Source organism: Corvus hawaiiensis, chromosome 2 (assembly GCF_020740725.1).
Source record: "Corvus hawaiiensis isolate bCorHaw1 chromosome 2, bCorHaw1.pri.cur, whole genome shotgun sequence".
Lineage (NCBI taxonomy): Eukaryota > Metazoa > Chordata > Aves > Passeriformes > Corvidae > Corvus > Corvus hawaiiensis.
In genome coordinates, this window is record NC_063214.1 from 33,740,881 (window position 1) to 33,759,670 (window position 18,790).

Sequence of the window (18,790 nt, forward strand, 5' to 3'; positions counted from 1 at the left end):
ACACCAGTTGTACATTGATTTTTCTACACTGAATGTGATAAAAGATGGACAACGATGCTCTGCTTGTCACATTTCAACTCTTTCCTCCATACAGTGTTTTCAGGTGTGCTTCCATTGCTCAGAAATGCCATCAGGGATCTCTGGTCTTTGTGGTTTGCTGTGCACATTGAACCCTAGAGTCTGGGATCTGAAGGTGTATCTGTCTGGGGGGATACCAGTTGGGGATAGTAGGAAATTCCCAGTGAAACTCTTTGGGAATTCATAGAATCATAGAACAGTTTGAGTTGGAAGGGACCTTGAAGACCATCTAGTTCCAACCCCCCTACCATGGGCAGGGACACCTTTCACTAGCACAGGTTGCTCAAGTCCAGCCTGGACTTGAACATTTCCAGGGATGGGGGAAGTGCCCTGGACTTATTCATTTGCACCTCACAAAAGGAGTACCGAAGACCACCATTCTGGCCACATCTCATACGGTTTTGCAGTGGTTTAAATTTAAAACTAGGAGAAATGCAATGGTGATTTGGGTTTGGCTGGTTCTGGGAGAATTCTACAATAAGCTACTAAGAAATTTTATTGAGTGTCCATTGTTAATCAAAACCCTTGATGTCTTGGGATGGTAACAGAAGAAGGTTAATTTAAGCTGATGACATCATTCTTTGAGACAGCTGAGCTCCCTGTTGCTCCTTGGTGAGGCACATAAATGTCTCTGTGGGCACGTGAGGATGCACCACAACCTGACAAGATTTGGTCCACACAGTTGATAGGGTTACAAAGGGATTCAGTTGCCTCTAAAACCCAGCACCTTTGTTTGGTTAGCTGGATCTGGACTGCCTTGATGGTTTTGCTTAGAGGCTGAGCTAGTGCAAATGAAAACAACAATAGAGCCTTTTGAGGTGGTATCGGGTGTCTGACACATCCCTATGGCGCCGGGTGACATGATACAAGACCTGTTCACTCCTGCCCTGAGAGAGTGGTAGCTGTAGGACAGCAGGAAAGCCCAGCCAGCACCTCACATAGCACTGGATGGTTGTACTTGGACAGCAACTGCATTTCTGTTCCCTCCTTCGGGAGCTCAGATACACATCTCACATGCAAACACCTAATGCAGACACCTAAATGTAGGTACCTTAATTTCAAACTCAGTCCAATCATTTTATAGCCTTTTTGTTCAGTGTGTTTTCTACCTCAGGATATTCTAATAAACATTTTGCCACATATCTTAAAAATTTAGAGAAAGACAGGTTGCTTCTGTGCTGGGATACAGACGCTTGGCATCTCCATATTTAGGTAATGGATGGCAGTGACCCAAAAATGTCACATCAAATATTACTAAATAAAATGTAAAAAATTTGTTTAAGCAAAAAAACCCCAACAAACAAAACAAAACAAATCAAATCAAAACAGCTGTATCTTCTACTAAAGAAATGCACTTCAACATATATGAGCAGTCTATGTAGGTAGAGGAAAAGTCAGATTTTTAAGTCAAAACAATCTAAACTTTATTTGTTGAGGGCAAGATATGAAGGTGGCACTGATACCCATGCCAACAAGTCCTGCAAAGGATCTTGAGGCTTTCACATATACCAGAGAGGCATAACTAGGTATTATATCAATAAGTTGTTGCAGGAAGAGTTTTGCAATTCAATCTGACTGATGACCCAAACACATGGAAACAGTCATGGAAGTTGGAGAATGGCTGAAGACACCACATGGCTTTTGAGATGGGCACCTGGACCTCCCTCTCACCCCAGACCAGTGAGCACCCCAGCTAAGCTACACATCCACAGCTGCCAAACCAGACACCCTGGAAACACAGGTAATTTGGATCTCATACTTATTTCTGGGGTTTTTTGCTTGTTTGTATGCTTGTTTGTTTTACTTAGATGAGTAATATTACCTCTGTGTGCAAAAAAAAGTAAGGATTTCTGTGAACAACAGGAAACTCATGCCTGAGAGGATCATCACATCAATATTTACTGCAGCCTGCAGCCTGCAGTGATCTCTGCCTGCCTGTGATTTGCTGTTATGCACCAAAACAAGTTGCAGGGAAGGGAAAATATAAATTTTATCAATATGGTGTCTGAAACGAGACCTCAGCTTATCAAGAAGTTGTGAAGGTGAAAGGTGGAAACATAGAGGAGGAAAACAGAAATAAGCAGAAGAACATGCTGGGCCATATGGGAGGAGTTGGACTGGTGAGAAGTTGAAGCAGTTGATGTGGGGTGCATAGTCTGATCACTGGTGGCATTTGGGTCCCTCATGGATTTGCACAGGGTCACAAGCTGGTTACACACTAAAACAGATGGACCACATGATTATCTGGAAAAGGCACAACAGAGTCACTGCTGGATGTGAAAGTCTATAGCTATGCTGAAGGGCAGCAGCGATCATGAATTACTTATTGAGAAGATGACGAATGCATTAAAGCCCAAGGGAAAGATGGGTGACACTGGAGTTAAATTTGATCCTGCAAAGTTAAAAGGCATGGCTTTGAGAGAGACAGAGGAGGTAATGCTTGGAGAGCATTTCAGGCCATTAGTGTGGAATGATAAAGAAACCTCAGTAGAGACCAGATGGGAAATATTTAAGGAAGCAATAGAGAACACAGTAGGGAACTTATTGGGAGGCCTAAGCAAACAAGGAGGAGCTGGACAAACATCAAAACAAAAGCATTAGAAGGAAAATGCAAACAGAGCCAAGGATTATGGGAGAGTGGAAACAAAAGCACAAAACAAAGCAGAGGAAAATTTCCAAAGGCAAGTAAACCTCTTTAGGGTATAGAGAAGCACCAGGAAAACAAGGTGTGAAATTGAGATGGAAGAAGATTGTGCTCAATGGGAATAACACTGTGCCTGTGCTAAGAGCACGAAGAGGAGTCCTGGTGGCCTGGGAGCAAATGTAAGAGAGAAGGGGGAGCCATGGAAAGAGCAATTGGCTGAACACTCTCATCACCATCCCTGCAGGGATTTAAAAGGTGTGTAGATGTGGCTTTTAGGGACATGGTTTAGTGGTGGGCTTGGCAGTGTCGGGTTAAGTTGGCCTCAATCACCTTAGAGATCTTTTCCAACTGAAGGATTCTATGATCTACCTGGATACAATCGCTCCAGACCAAGATCAAGAGTTTGGCTTGTAAGACAAAATAAGCCATCAGTTCTGAGATGATGAAACAGAAAGGCCTCTGCAGTAGCCCTTCCATCTTTTAGCCACATATGCAGCCACAGAACTGTTAAAGATCACCCCACAACTAAGGAAAAGAGGAAGGTTCAAAACTAATGCACATTACTGCCACCAGCAAAACTACAAAGACATACATTAAAAGGCAGTGGGGAAAATCCCAATGGAAGTAATTGATGAATGGTTAAAGCAAATTGCATAGGAAGCAAGTGGTGAAAAATGCTGAAGTGTGGGAAGGGATTAGATTAAATATCCGTGCTCTGACTATGAGTACAAAAAGAGTAAGGATGGTGATTAAAGGTGCTTTTGAGGATCTATATTTTGAGAGACGCACCATGGAAAGTAAGAAAATTAGACATTTTCCAGCTAAAAACATTGTAACTACAGTTGCTCTGCAGAGCAGTAAGGAGGAAATTAAGTAATGGCCTCAAGTCAGAAGGCTGCTAATGTTTCCTCATCTTCCCATATTGTGCAGTAACAATCCAAACTGAGATGAATCTCATGGACACAGGTCTTACCATTAAGATCCTCATCTTATGCAAATGACACCAAGCAATTACACAAACTTGCAATAATCATGCAGGAGTAAAGACAGCAATTGGAGAGACAAAAATGCAGGAGAAGAACTAAAAGATTAATTTGTATTTCTCAGGCAGCACATGCATACCTGAGGTCTTCCTCCAGAAGAGGTTTTTAAAGACATATTCCTTTGGTAATGCTCCTGTGTAGAAAATCACAGCCTCAGAGACTAAGGCATCTTCATGGAGATGCATCAGTCTGAGATACCCACAGCATTGCCCTGGGCAACTGGGTCACCTGCCCTCAGAGGAGTGAGTATCAAACAGAAGGAACCATGGATGTCTTTGGGCAAAAGCAGATGCAGAGCAGAGCCATTTTAAGATTAATAAAGAAGAAAAGGGAGAGGACTCAGGTCAAGAGAAGAAAAGGACCAAGGAGAAAATTGCAACAGCTTTAAGAAACCCTAGTCTCAGCTAACCACTCTTTCATCCAAATAATCCCTAAAAACATTAATAATTTAGACAATAGAGTCCAGTAGCCTCACCAAAACACTCAGTGGGAAAATGTTATAGGCAGATCCAGCAGAAAATCATTGCATTATTCAGGGGAAAAGATAATCTGTCAAGAGACCCAGCTTTGTTGGCAATACAGCCTCATCACAGCTGGCACAGACAAATGTGGTTTTATTTTAGCAGGAATAATAATCACAAGCCCCACCAGCGCAGCAAAGTGGCACTTCAGGTGTTTTTACGTCATTTACAGTGCTGCTTCCTGGAAATGTGCCTCCCAGTAAAACAGAGCTGCCTTATATTCCTCGGCTTTTATCTTGGGATAACTCAGACACTTCCACTACTCCCAGAAGGGAAATGTAGCTTTTCTCTCCCGTGGAGTCCACTCTCTGCTCTGCAGCTCCCTGGCACTCTCTGAGTCATCAGTATGCTTCAGAGGAAACCAGGGGGCTCAGGGTTTGGAATTTGGGATTTGAGATTTGGGTGGAAAGTGATCTCCTGGGGAGCTTTGCTGCAGGCAGGAGGGCAGAGAAAGAGTAAAAGGAAGTGAAGGACAGAGATGAAACTGACCAAATAGGTAGGGTTTTGCCCACAGATATTAAATACAATAATCCTCAAAAAATCAGCAAGACTTTCTGGGCCATTATATGGCCTATGCCTTGCTAGCTTAATCCCACAATTTGAGACAGAAAACATCACATTTCCAGCTATAAAACACTTCTGCCCCATCATACCCAGTTGTGTGTAACTATGTCTTGTGCTACAGAGGCAGCTTTCAGCTTTCCATTCCCAGTGTTTACATCCCCATACATTTAGGCAGAGCAACTGTATCTTCATTCAGCTTCTGTTTGGCAAGAAAAGTCAAGCAAGACTCACACCTTTGACCGACATGTTTACTTCTTGATGGGGAATGGATGAATAAAAGGAAGGCAACACACCGAGCTCAGTGCTCAGGAGGGAAAACAAGAGGACCATTGTTTGCTGCACTATGAAACCAGCTTCTCATTGCTGGACTTCCTCAGGTCACCCTTGCCAAGGTTGGTGTTAAGTCAGGATGATGTCAGGAGCTTCAGCAAGTCCCTTTCCCTCTCTGCATCCTCTTCCCATCCAAAGATGTGTGCGCCTGTTCCTGCTCTTCACAGAAGACACCATCCCTTATTAATCCATCTATCATTTCAATGGAGACTTCTGCTGCTCTTATCTCTTGCAGCAGAAATAAAGTCTACTTGTTGATGAGGGACCGCAATGCTGGGGTCAGGCTCTGGTAGCAGCTAATGCCACCCCACACATCCTTCTGTGAGGAAGACCAGCTTCTGGCTTTACCATTAAATCTTGGGCTTTCTCTGGAGCTCGCTCTTCATAACACCAGAAAAACCATAGAATTGTTTGGGTTGAAAGGCACCTTTAAGATCATCTCATTCCAACCCCCTCTGCCAGGTGGGGACACCTTCCACTACACCAGGTTGCTCTAATTCCCCTGCACCTTGGACTCGAACGCTTTCAGGCGATGGGACATCCACATCTTCTCTGGGCAGCCTGTGTCAGTGCCTCACCATCCCCACAGTAACGAATTCCTTACACAACCAATATCCAGTCTAAAGCCATCCTTGCTCAGTTTAAGGATGACGTAAATCTTCTAAGCATTGCTGACAGCTCTCTGCTTGTTTCATTATGACCCCATCCTTGGGTTCACAAGGGTTCTGGTATTGTTGAGCATACATTTTGGAACATGAACAAACAGCCAATGGATCAATGTTCGCTGGGACAAACTTGCTGAGATGAAATATTGGCTTCATTTGTTAAACTTTAATGATTGACCTGCCTGGCAAAGCCTAGAATGCAATAACTCCCATTTCTCTGGGAAAATTAGCTATTGGGTAATTACACTTTAGGCTCAATGAACGTTGTTTCTTTAAAAGCATTTCCTTGCCACACAGTTAAAAGTACCTGTAATTAAACCTCAGAGGAACACATCACAGATTTAAGGTCTGAGGTTTGAATGACAGCTTCCCACAGCAGCTTCTTCCCACATGGAGATGCCAGCTCATGAAGTTAGCATATGTACGTCCTTTGGGGAACTGGGCAATGAGAGGAGGCTGCAGCATAAACAGACTATCTATTAAAGCAGGAAAAGATGCATATGTCATCTTGTCTGAGATACATACTGTGCTCGGTTACCATGGCAATGGACATTACAGGTAGCTTCAAGGGAGGGGAAGAGTGATTAGCGGACAGATAAGGGGGAAGACTGTGCTGTGCCCTCTCTAGCCAGAGTATTTTCATTAAGATTACAAGAAGCAGGATCTAGATATTAGACAGTAGGTGTTTGCACTCTTGTCCTAATCTAACTTTAAAAGTATCAGTGACAAGGGCATCCCTTGCTTCCCTCAGCAGGCAATTCCACCAGATGAAAGATTTTCACAGTATCTGGCCTCCTGTTGTCTTTATTTCCCACTCTATAGGGATTAATCTTCTCAATTGACAAGCTGAAGCGTGCCAAATCAATATTTTCTTTTGAAATTTGGCTGTTCAAAGGCTAACTTCATCGAGTAATGATTTTGTGCTTTGGGCTAAAAACTTGCTTCGAAGGCTTCAGTGCACAGGTGAATTTTTCCTTTCAAAGTAAAAGAGAAAAATTTCATAATCATTTTAGCTGAGACTAGAGAAAAGTAGAAGAATAGAAAAAATGTTGCCTTTTATTGGGACTGGGGTTATTTTGGTCATTTAGCCTGGTTTGTGAACAAAATGATGCCTATGTGGTCTTTTGCCTAGCATTTAAACATCAACATTTTTAAGCATGTTGGCCATTATCCTCCCACTTTCAGAAAATGGTCTTTGCCACTCTCTGAGGGTAGGAAGCTCCTACAAGTTTCATTAATATCATCAACCAGGGAAAAGGAGAATTCAAGGCAAATTAAAGGAGAATTAAATGCAAATTAATCTATCTTAATGGGTCCCTTAATGGAAAGGCAATTTCTTATTCATCCTGCAAGGCAGCAGCCAACGAATCAGCCAGGAAATACCTACTGGTCCACCAGCCAGTACACAGGGCCCTACCAGCACAGCTGTAGGTTGCCCTTTTTCCTGACCAAAACTGTAGGGAACACGGGGAGAACTGCAGGATGCAAATGTTCATGGGACTAGGAAATCAGGTTGCATTGCTTATGGAGTGACAAAAGTATGTCAACAGCTTTCTCCAACAACAGCATTTAAAAAATAAAATAATCTAAATCTTGTCTATTGTTTCCTTTTTCCCCACAATTCATGTTGCTGCAGGGCTTGTTTCAGCAACCGACTTGTACCCCCACATTTAACAAGGGCCACAGGTGTTTAGTGAAACACATGATCCTCTGTAGATGTGAAGTCAATGGAGATTTAACAAATTCAAAATATTATGTGAGTTTTAGAGCTTTCTGGGATGAAATCTGGATGTTGGAGTCTTGGAGCAAAGAACTCCAAAGGTCTCTTCCACCCTAAATTTTTCTTCAAGTTTGGATCTTAAGATCTGTCTCTGTAGTCTGTACACATGGTACACAGCTCTTGCCTTAATCCCCCTTGGTTCTCACCTTGCCAATGTACATTAGCCTTATTTTCCAGACCAGAATGCTAGAGAATTTTCAAGTTTCTGGTTTTTTTGGATAAAGGACCTCAACTCATGCTGCAATAACATTTTTGGGGATGAGATGTCCAAAGCATCTTGCAGCATCAAGTAGGGTGCACATTCCCTGAATGCACCACTCAGACTCTTTTGGTACGGATTGATGGATTAAATATGGGCCAGACAGTCTGGCTTTGACTTCAGAGATTTCCACCTTCTCAAAGGGATTCTGCTTCTATCCATTTGATATGGGAAATAGAGACGAAGAAACCTCTAAGTATTTAGGATCTAAAGATATGGAACTAAGTGAAAATCCCAACAGGGTGTTAGAAAGATGCAAACACCCTTTCAATTTACAGTTACAGGTTGATTTCTTGATACCAAATTGAAACAGTTCCAAAAAACTGGGAAGAAAACCAAATATTTTTCTTTCCTTCCTTCTTTGTGTGACCTTAGGAACTTTCACGACTTCAAGTAGCATTCGACATAGCTGAGGAGGTGACCTTTCAGCAACAGAATGAATTTAATCTACCAATACCATTGCAAAAACAGGTCTTGAAAGCATAAAAGGGTTTTTCCATTTGTTGGCCCCAGAGCTTAACTATGGATCATAGCAGAAAAATCTCAGGATACATTGATTTGAACCAAGCAAACCAAAATATTTATTAATTGAAGAGCTAAATATTGACTTCATGTCAAAGTGAAGTAAATATCTGCAATGAGAGTCTCAACATTTATAAAAAAGAAACAAAAATTCCAGTGAGCAGCTTGCTAGGAAACAACCACCCACTTCCAGGAGCAGCTAATACAAGCAGATGGACAAAAGCCCACACTTCCCTTGGGTGGGCTATTTAGGCTCCACAATACCTGCAAAGAAGATGCTTGGCCCCAGTGTGGGAATAAAACTATCGTAAGTGCCCAAGCCTCCTCCACTGTCCATGGAGAGACAAATCTAGTACAAGGGCATGTAGTGACAGGACAAGAGGGAATGGTTTTAAACTGAGAGTTGGTTTAGAATAGAAATTCTTTACTATGGTGAGGAACTGGCACAGGCTGCCCAGAGAAGATGTGACTGCCCCATGCCTAGAAGTGTTCAAGGAGAGGGCTGGCCTGCCTTTCTGATGTTGCATTTTAATAAAAATGCATAAAAGAAGGTCTCCTCAGCTCAAGGGAGCTGAAATCCATAGACCCCACTAGCCAAAACAGTGTCAAATCCACCAGGCTATGGAGCAGTTGGGGTGAGGGGATAGCAGGGACAGGGGATAAACAGTGAGGCAGAGGGTCTCTTCTGTATCTCTTGGTCAAGCTGAGTCACCAGACACTAAGGGGAGCAAAATTCATGTGGCCACGCAGGACGAATGGGTAAGAGGAACCTTGACCCTTGCCTCCACCAAGAGGAGCTGGCTTCTGCCTCTTTTCCCAAGTATGCGTATTTTTCCTACTGGCTCTCAGTCGATCCAGATATAACCAACATTGTGAGCAAAGAGGTGACAGTTTTCCACACCAGTCCATTGGTCAATACAGACCAAGCAATTACTGGTGAGGGGGCTCACATCCACAGGACATGTCCAGTGACAAAGGGGGAGGATGGACCTACAGAAAACCCTGTAATTTTGACCAAGGCTGTACACACTAGAGTGTAATGTGTATCCAAGATTGCCACACTCCTCTGAATGAAGTAAAAACCTCAGCTGCAAGTGTTTGTTTAAGTCTTGCTTGTTACAGGAGTTAAAAAAAATATCTTTACTTCTAATTCTGAGTTACTACAGGACTCCCACAAGGATGGGAAACAACAGAGCAGACAGGTAGACCTGCCTGATTCATATTTTCCCACTGGGAACTGGTGACGGTTGCTTGCTGCTATTGACAACATTTTGTGTAAACTTCTTGCAATAACTGAACTCTTCCACAAGGAAGCCTGCTGGCTGCTGCTGTGGGTTCTTCCTTCTGAGAAATCACATCAAATGCAATCCAGCTTGGACAGCTTCCTAAGCCATCTCTTCCACCTCAACCACAAAGGAGAGAGAGCATGAGCAATCCCTTGCACAGCCGCAAGGGAAGGCTCCCTCCCTCGCAGGAGTACTCTCATGTTGGGGAGAAGATCAGAGTTGGGCAATGCAAGGCACTGATCTGGCTTTGTGGCTTTTCCCAACAGTTTGGTGCATGACAACCCTCCTTTCCTGGGATTGCATAATTGGAGGAAGGGAAATGAGATCTCAGGGAGGGACTCAGAGATCATGGGGCAAAACTCCAACATTAGCTCTTCTTACTAATCCAGTTTATGTCATCCTCATTCTCACTTCTTTTCCCTGACATGTCTATTAGGATTCATTCAGGAGAAAGTCAGAGTGACTCAGATATCTTTTTTTTTTGGCATAAGAATTGTCTGTATTCTAACAAGTCCAACCAGTCATGATGTTATCAGATGTTGAGAAACACAGATCTGAGCTGGTGTCTTCTGGGAACAGAAGATCCAAGGAAGGCTCAGCATGGTACTGGAAGAACTTAACTAGGAGAAGACATCCTACAGTTCCCAGACCTGCCAGGTCTCTGCACCAGCAGTACAGGAGGGCTATTTGGAGAGAGAAAACTCAAGTTCCATTTCCATCTTTCACCCTTCCCTGGTATCCCAGGCAGTGAACTGTTTGAGACAGACAGGGAAATTTGTGCACACACAGCATGGCTGGTTTTGCCTGTGAAGGTTCAGTCCATGGGTGTACCCAATTCTGGGGAAACCCTGCTTTATCTTTACAAAAGTATACTGTCTTGTGGCAAAGAAATAGAAATAGTGATGGTGGGAAATATGACTTTAAGACCTTAAATGTCCTCTAAAAATGGTGTTATCATGATAGTTAACTCTTTGGTCTGCTGAAGGGTGCTGGAGGGCCACAAAGATGCTCAGAGGGCTGGAGCACCTCTGCTCTGGAGACAGGCTGAGGGAGGTGGGCTTGCTTAACATGGAGAAGACTCCGAGGAGATCTTAGAGCACCTTCCAGTGCCTAAAGGGGCTACAAGAGAGTTGGAGAGGGACTTTTGACAAGGACTTGTAGTAACAGGACAAGGGGGAATGGCTTCAAACTGTCTGACATGGGGGGATGTTTAGACTAGAATTTAGGAAGAAATTATTGTGAGGGTGCTGAGACACCGGTACAGTTGTTGTTTGAAGTAGCTAAGAATCAGATGGATGCATAACTAATTTTGTATTAGCACCACATCACGGCTAATCCCTATCCCCAGATCACCCAGAATTGCCAGCTCTCTCCTTGTCATGACTTTGGTCAACTACATCAAACTGGGCAACTTTTTAATATATATATGTGCATGCATATGTGTAATATATCTATATATGTAATATAGAGATATTATATATTAGCTGGATCTTAGCCAAAGGATTTAATTTTCAGTTTCTTCACCTTTGAACCAGCATTTTGCTTTACTAAGGCCAACACTGACATGGCAAAGGCCTAACATGAGGCATGGAAAAAATGAACAAAATGGAAAATTAAACAAAACTTTCCTTAACAAGTTCCCTGCTCAGAGCTATAAAAACTGAACAGTGTAAAGACCCTGCTGAATGGATCCTTACAAGAGACAGTTCATGTCTGGAGATACCACCGTGACATTTACATGGAAAATCACAACCCAGTTCAGGGGGTTTTCCCATGGTTTTCCCCAAAAAGCATTTGGCTGAGTTCTGAGCACACATTTCCTCTCTCTGGCTCCCTGGGGCTGCTCCTTGGCAGAGCTCTCACAGTGTGATGGTGATTCCCAAAAAGCAGCTCCTGAGACAGGGGCAGAGTGATATCCCGGATAAGCCACGCTTGGAAATGCAGAGGGTGGAGAGGAATAACTGTGACATCTTCCTGATGCCCCCAGTATTTCCTTCCCAGAGCCTTAGCCCCTCTGACCAGAGCTGTATTTGTTGGGCAGGGAGGTCACCCAGCACATCTTCATGCAGTGATGTGCTTGGAGAAAGCATCTGAGCAGAACAAAAAACCCCTTTTTCATCACTTTTTCAACAGAAAGAGATGCTAAATACAAATCTCAGCACCAGGCTTGCTTGAAGGTTGTGGTCTAAGCAAACCCTGATCATCGGTTGGAGCAAATTTGGTATTTCAATGCTACTAAAAGTAAACAACAGGAAGCCTGGTTGTCCCATCTTAACCCAAACTTTTTAAGAAACAACCAACCACACATCTTGGGACCTGGCACAGGCCAGTAATGCACAAGGAGTGCAATATGCTGAGTATGAGAAGCTGCAGCCAGACACAGGATATGTCCTCTGTGATTTGTGGACCCTTGCAGAACATTTTGCCTTTTTCAGTGTCACGGCACCGTGACATGAGGCACTTGAAACCCTACAATAAGCTCAGTTGGTTTGAGCTTGGTGCTAAAAATGCCAAGGTTGTGGTTTCAATCCCTGCATGGGCAATTCACCTAAAAGCTGGACTTGATGATCCTTGTGAGTCCCCTCCAACTCAGAATATTCTGTGTATCTGTGACTTCTGATTCTCTTTCCAGTACCACCATCATGACTCAAGCCACCACTGGGCTGCTACATCTAACAGCCAAGGAATTCTGATACAAGGCTGCTCTTTCACAGCTCCAGGCACTGCCTATCCTCCAGTGACGGGTTGAGACTCTCTGTTCCCCTAACTGTGGATTAGTATCTGGTTTTGTTTGGCTTTTTTTTTTTCTTTATTCTATTTCAGGGGTTGCGCCATACAGTTTGTAAGCCCCAGTCTCCTGCCTGCTGGCATTGCTCAAACCTTGGTGCTGCCTCGTCCTACCTGTGCCCTGGGATGCTGGAGCTGACCTTGGCTCTAAACACCTGGAAAACTGCATGACGGCAGTGTTCAGGAATAGAGCTCACGCCTGCAAATGCAGCCTTGCAGAGGTCAGGGCTGGAAACGAGGTTGTGCTGCAAGGGTAACTCCGGGGTGGTCCCCAAGAGACCAAAGGAACGACAAGGAATTTTATCCAGGGGGGATGCAAAGCAGCAGGAAGGGGGGCTGTGTGTGTGCGCAAAGCCGGCTCGACACCACCCCCGGCCCTTTCCCCTGTTAAGGGGGGTCTGCCAGCTCAGGAGTGGCACAGTCTAGCACAAGTCCTGCCTCCTGCCTCCTTCCTCCTCCTCCTTCTCCTCCTCCTCCTCCTCCTCCTCCTCCCAGATGTTCCCTTGTGTGCAGCCATCTGTTGAGCTCCCTCCTCCCTCCTCCTGCGGGGAAGCGGTAGCCAGCTTGCCCGGCCAGCTGCACGCCTCGGACGAGGAGGAACGAGGAGAGAAGAAGGGGACAGCCAGCCCAAGCCCCGCCGCTGCCGGCTCCCGGCGACGCCCGCTCCCGCCGTGGGAACCGGCCCGGAGCGGCCACCCCGCCGTGGGAACCGGCCCGGCGCTGGGAACCGACCCCGGCCCCGGTGAGTCCCTCCCTCTGCCCCCACGCCCTCCCTGCCCCCCGCGTCCCTTCCCTGACACCTACCCCTTCCTTGCGCCCTCCATCCCCTCTCTGGCCCCTGCATGCCCTTTCTGCACCCCCCTCAAAACTTCCCCGAGTGTGCAGAAGCGTGGGGCTCATTTTTGGGGAGGGGGGAAGCTGTACCGCAATGGGCTGAGCCCTCCCTGCCGCCTCCCAGGGGATGTGCAGGGCCAGCCCCGGGGGTGCCTGCTGGGGAGCCCTCCCCAATCTCAGAGTGCGGAAACTTTTTTTGGTGTGATGAGTTTTTCCTCGCGTGGGGGCTCAGCGGCCGGGGGCCGGGGGCGCAGGGTAGGGGGAAGGACAGAGGTCTCGGGTGGAGGTAAACTACTTTTTCCCCACCTCTGTTTTTTCCAGAGGGGTAACTTTAAGATTAGGCGGGTGCGTAAGAGCCCCCAGCCCGGCTACCCTCCCGGGATGAAGCGTCTCCAGCTGGAATCCCTTCTCCTTCCCCCGGTGGAATGGTGGTTTGTAGAGTGCTCGAGATTGCCACGGCTGCAGAGTAATCCGAGCAGCAGCTGGAGGCTCCGCACCGCCTCCCGTGCCCGGCTTCGGGGCTTTGATTTCACACAGGGCTCCCTGTCTCCCCTCCTCTCCCTCCTCCTCCTCCTCTCCGGGCCCTCCCCCCCACTCTCGGGAGCGAAGAGAAGCTTTTTGGTGGGTTTCTGGGGCTGGGAGGCTCGCAGGATTTTGCAGCTTACTCAAGGTAAGGGGAGAAAGGAGAAGGGGAGGGAAGGGAAGGAAAGCTTAGAGGGGACGGCTGGGTGGGGTGAAGAAACTGGAAGATGCAAGGCGGGGGGGGGGGGGGTCCTTTCCTCCGGGTTCCATTGATAAAGGCATGGCAAAAGCTCCCTGCCTGGGAATTTCCCATCTCTAAGTGGATTAAACTGAAGGGGAAGGTGTGCTTGGGAAGGGGAGAGAGGAAGCAGAGCAAGATTTATTCATTCTCTCACTGGGGGGGAAAAAAAAAAAAAAAAAAAAAAGAAAGAAAGAATGAAAGAAGCTGCTGGGTGTGACTTCTGAAGCAGGAGGTCAGAAAGCCCGGGGTTCCCCTGATAGTGCACACACCCTGTAAACTTTTAAGCAGCTCCCAGGAAACTTGTTATTAATGCTGCAGTCGTTAAAAGGCGCAGCCCACGGCAGATTTATTAGCTCAGTAAACCACAACACGTGCCAAGCTCTCTGGAAACAAAAGGGTCTGTCAACTTTACTCCTCTCGCTCGGGATTTGGGAAGGCTGGGAGGAGAGCGGTGGGGATGGAGCTGGTGGTGCGGATGGAGCTGGTGGTTTGTGTCGTGGGGAAGTGGCATCGCCTCCGTTAAGCGACGCTCCCCAGCACGGTTTGTGAATGCGATTCCGTGGCAGCGAAGACCTTGGAGCACGGCTGTAAGGAAAGCACAGCGAACCCTGCTGAGCTCACCGTGCTCGTCGCGGCAGTGGGACGAGCAGCCCCCGGTCTCCCGAATGGAAAGCTCTCCCCGTGTGCCTGCCATGATAAATCAGCTGCCGTTCTCCTGAATAACAGCATTCACTGAAGTTACAGTAGGAAACTTGTCTGGGTGGACACTGTGCCACTGCTCTGCGGAGGGCAGCCGGTGCCGATCGCTGGCGTTGCGCGGAAATATCGCATTGATTGCCGCTCCAAAGCTCGGCTGGCAGCATCGGGCTATTGCAGCGGCGAGGAGCCGGGCGAACACCGGGAGAAGAGGCGCCGGAGAAAGGCAGGGTTGGACCACCTCGCCGATCTCTCCGGGAATAAGAAGCACGCTGGATGTGTTAGATGCTGAAAGGACCGGAGGAAGCTGGCACGTCCCTGGGAGGATTTGCAGGCTAAACTTGGCTGGGGGCTCGCTGTCGGCAGCCAGGCGCTCACGGGCAAAGCGGGTCAGTGTGTGCCATCGCCCTGGTGCGGGGCTGGCTCTTGTCCCATCGTGACCCCAGGGAGCCAGTCCCAGTGTCTGTCCTGGAGAGGACGTGGGAGGTGCCTGCTCTCCTGCGGGTTATAAATGGCCCGACGAGGAGCTGCCACTTCCCTCCTCCAGAGGCGGTGGGTGCGCGGGGTGAGCGATGCTTGACACCGGGGTAGGCAGGAGGCTGGGTGGCAGCGCTCAGGCGGATTTTCCCTTGCGGCATCCTGGAGCAGGGCAGACGTTGCTGGTTTGTGAATGAATTCGAGCAGCTGCTGTCAGAGGCAGTGGGGAGCAATAACAAAATGCCTGGAGGGAACGAGGATGTGGCAGACATCCCAGGGGACATTAATTTCTGATGACAAGCTGGACTGGCAGGAAAGGTTGCGGGGCTGGGGTGAGGGTCTTCTGCACCCCTGTTCTTTACAACTAAGTGCAAGGAATAAACCAGCATTGAATGGGTGAGAGGAAATTGGGAGAAAAGAGAAAAAACATGCAGAAGTTTTTAGGGGTTTTGTGGATTTTTTTTTTTTTTTTAATATAGGCAAAAGCATCCTGTGCTCCCCCAGCCACACAGTGAGCAGCAGTACGTGCCACCCCTGTGCAAGACAGAGCTGGGAATAAAAGGTGAGCCACCGTCTTCCGGAGGTTTAGAGTTTTCCCTCCATCCCTAACTGCTTTTTTTTTTTTTTTTATCCTGTTTCAATCTCTCCTCCTCCTCCTTCTCCTCTCTTGTTAGCTGGTTGGTGGGGAGAAGCAGAGGCTGGAGGGTGGGATGAGGCAAGGCATCCTTGTCCGGCAGCCCCCCTGACCCCTGGCACCCCCGGGCTCTGCACCGTAGCCGCAGCGCTGGCTGCCTTGGCTATCAAAAGAAACTTCCGAACACTGAGATGTTGAGGGCTGGGAAGAGATAAAGGCTGGCTTGAGCAAGCTGCTTCTTGTCCTAAAACTTGGCACCTGGACCTATTGAGGCAAATGTATGAACGGCTCAGCCATTCATTACAAAGAAATCTTGAGATTTTAATTTTTATTGCAATTTTTATATGTTTTTTTGTTTTTTCTGTTTTTTTCCTGGGAGTTTCCATCTTATTCATGGTGTGCAGCAGGGGAGAAGGAAATATGTGCTCTGGGAATCACCCCAGCCTCCCTGTCTGCTTGCAGACACTGCAAGAGATTAAACCATCCTGGCTGCCTTAGCATGGGACATTCCTGAGTTGCATTAACCAGGCTGGAAATCTGTCAGAGCAGCAGCAAACTGGAAAAAAGTGTTTTATCTTTACCATAGCTGACAGAGGGCCATGTGCTGTGCGTAATATCTGAGTGCCAGTGTCTGTGGGGTTTCTTTTCCTTCCCCTTTCTCCCTTCCTGATTCTTTTTTGCAGTCTGTGTCTCTGTGATGGTGACTCCTCTCTTTCCCCTGATTCTTGCCAGCAGATCAAACCCAGGGGTGGGGAGAGAAATCACAGAATGGGTTGGGTTGGACCTTAAAGATCATCCAGTTTCAACACCCCAGCCATGGGCAGGGACACTTTCCACCAGACCAGTTTATTCAAAGCCCTGTCCAACCTGGTCTTGAACACTTTCAGGGATGGGGACTATTTTTTCAAGGAAGTTTTTTTTTTTTACTTCAAATAAGATAATCTTCCTCAGGAAAAATTGAGACTCAAACTCCTATTGTGACAGATGGGTCAAACCAGACATGATTCCTCCACCCCATCAGGTCTGATGTGACACATGTGCATGGGACTTGTGTCACTTGTCTCCAAGTGGGGCAGGACATGTCCCTGACGCCAAAATTGCCTGTTTTCCTCCCATCCTTGAGAATGAGATTTCTATAGCAGTCAGCATGGTGAGGCCAAACTTCACATAGCAGGATGGAGTAGATCCTTCCTCCAAAGCACTTTAATCCCATGGCAAAAGTTCAGTTTACATACAAGGTACAGCCCCTCTGTCTATCCGGGACCAAAGCATTGCAACCTCTTGCAAGAAATCTCCAACTCAAAAAATTATAGGATAACTGAACCTGGCCAGTTTCATCCATCCTGTCCCCTCTCCCCTGGCCTGGCTGCCCATTTAGCAGAGGGCAAAGCAGGGTTGCTGTCCCTAGAGCGTCCAGGAAGGCAGGAGCTGGACATGGTGCCCAAGGACAGTGGTGACATTTGGCTGGACCAGTTATGGCAGTGGCAGAAGTGGGGACTTCTGTGTGGGGTGAGACCAGGCCACCTTGGCTTGTCCTCCCTTCCCAGTTAAACTGGTGGGACTTAAACCTGGGGATGGCAGCCCTACCCCCACACAGGAGTGAACACCTCTCGGACCTAGTGCTAGTCATCCTTAAAGTGTCAGGAGAGAAACTGAGGCACACAAATGGGGACTCATAGTACATCAGTGGTGAGAAATTGGTCCTGCTGGGGAAATGCTCTCCCAACCCACTTCAGATGATCTTTCTCCAAAATCCTGCACCAGCCAAGAGGGACTGGAGGATTCTGGGCCAAGGAGGGAGGAAAAGAATTGAGGAGATATCACACATTGTGGGGGCAATGAAGCATCATCTCCAGTGGGAATCATGGTGGGGATGACACACTAATGGCAAACCCTTTATGAGCTCTACCTACACCCCTTCCCCCTCCCCAAATCGCCCCTTCCCAAACCTTGTAGGAGACCCAAGGTTGTAGTAAATGTCTCATGTGCTTCGCTGGGGTTGGGGGCAGCTCCTGGAGCCCCAGCTGATGCTCTACCGAGCAGTTTCACTGGCATTCATTGTTTGCAGCATCACGATGCAAGAATTTATTGGAAGGGGGGGGTGAAGAAAGGCCATGAGGGGAATGAGATGGGAGCCTCCAGCTGTGCTGTTTGCAACAATAATGGCCAGGACTGTATTTATTATCTCCTCAGCGGAGGGTCTGCAGCTGCACACTGAGAGCCACAGACGGCAAAGGGGCCTAGAGATTATTGTGCATGGAAAAAAAAACCCAACCACAAAAATAAATAAAAAGCCCACAAAGAATCCCTGGGCCAGCTGGAGCAGTGCCAAGGGGCACCCAGCTTAACTCCCAGTCTCCTCTCTTTGCCCTTCCTTACTGAAGTCAGCAGCCCCGCAGGGCTGATAGGAGAGGGGAGATTGGCAGCTGCTGCCTTTCAGAGAGATAAAGCTGCATGGGGTCCTCTTAAAATCCTTCTGCCAGGGCTGGAGGTGTTTCCCAGCCAGGTTGAATTTCTTTTCCCTCTGCTTTCTCATGATATTTCCAGTGCTAGCTGAACCATGACCAAGGCATGCCACTGGAGGCAGCACTTGGACCTGATCTGCAGCCACCTCTGTTGTAATGGATTTAATTATCTTAGAGGTATTTTCCAAGCTTAATGATTCTATGATTCAAGGAGAAAGAGGTGGAAAGCCATTAGAGATACAGGATGATTGGGCTGTGATGAGTTGTTTGCCCTTGGTGGGATGTGTCTCACCAGGAAGAGCAGAGGCATCACCCTGGGATGTATCATCTCCTCCATCCTCTCTTTTGCTTCCTTCTCCCTGCCTAGCTCATCTTCTCCAGGGGAACCCATCAATGTCTATTCAAGCAGCATGGTCTCTCTGCAGATCAGGCCAGCCCTCTG

The 18,790-nt window shown here is 47.1% G+C and overlaps 1 protein-coding gene across 6 annotated transcripts in view; it reads left to right on the forward strand.

The window, feature by feature from the left end:
- The first annotated feature begins 1,589 nt into the window (after positions 1 to 1,589).
- The window catches only part of TSKU (tsukushi, small leucine rich proteoglycan), a 30,252-nt gene continuing 13,051 nt past the window's right edge, over positions 1,590 to 18,790 (forward strand). The window contains exons 1-3 of one of the 6 annotated variants that reach the window (XM_048294767.1): positions 1,590 to 1,819; positions 12,516 to 12,700; positions 15,729 to 15,811. The gene's annotated coding sequence lies outside the window, so the exon portion shown is untranslated. Of the gene's footprint in view, positions 1,820 to 12,479; positions 12,701 to 12,953; positions 13,222 to 13,635; positions 13,984 to 14,486; positions 15,162 to 15,318; positions 15,338 to 15,728; positions 15,812 to 18,790 lie in introns of those variants that run through there. The other 5 variants (XM_048294771.1, XM_048294768.1, XM_048294769.1 and 2 more) reach the window with 5 other exon arrangements.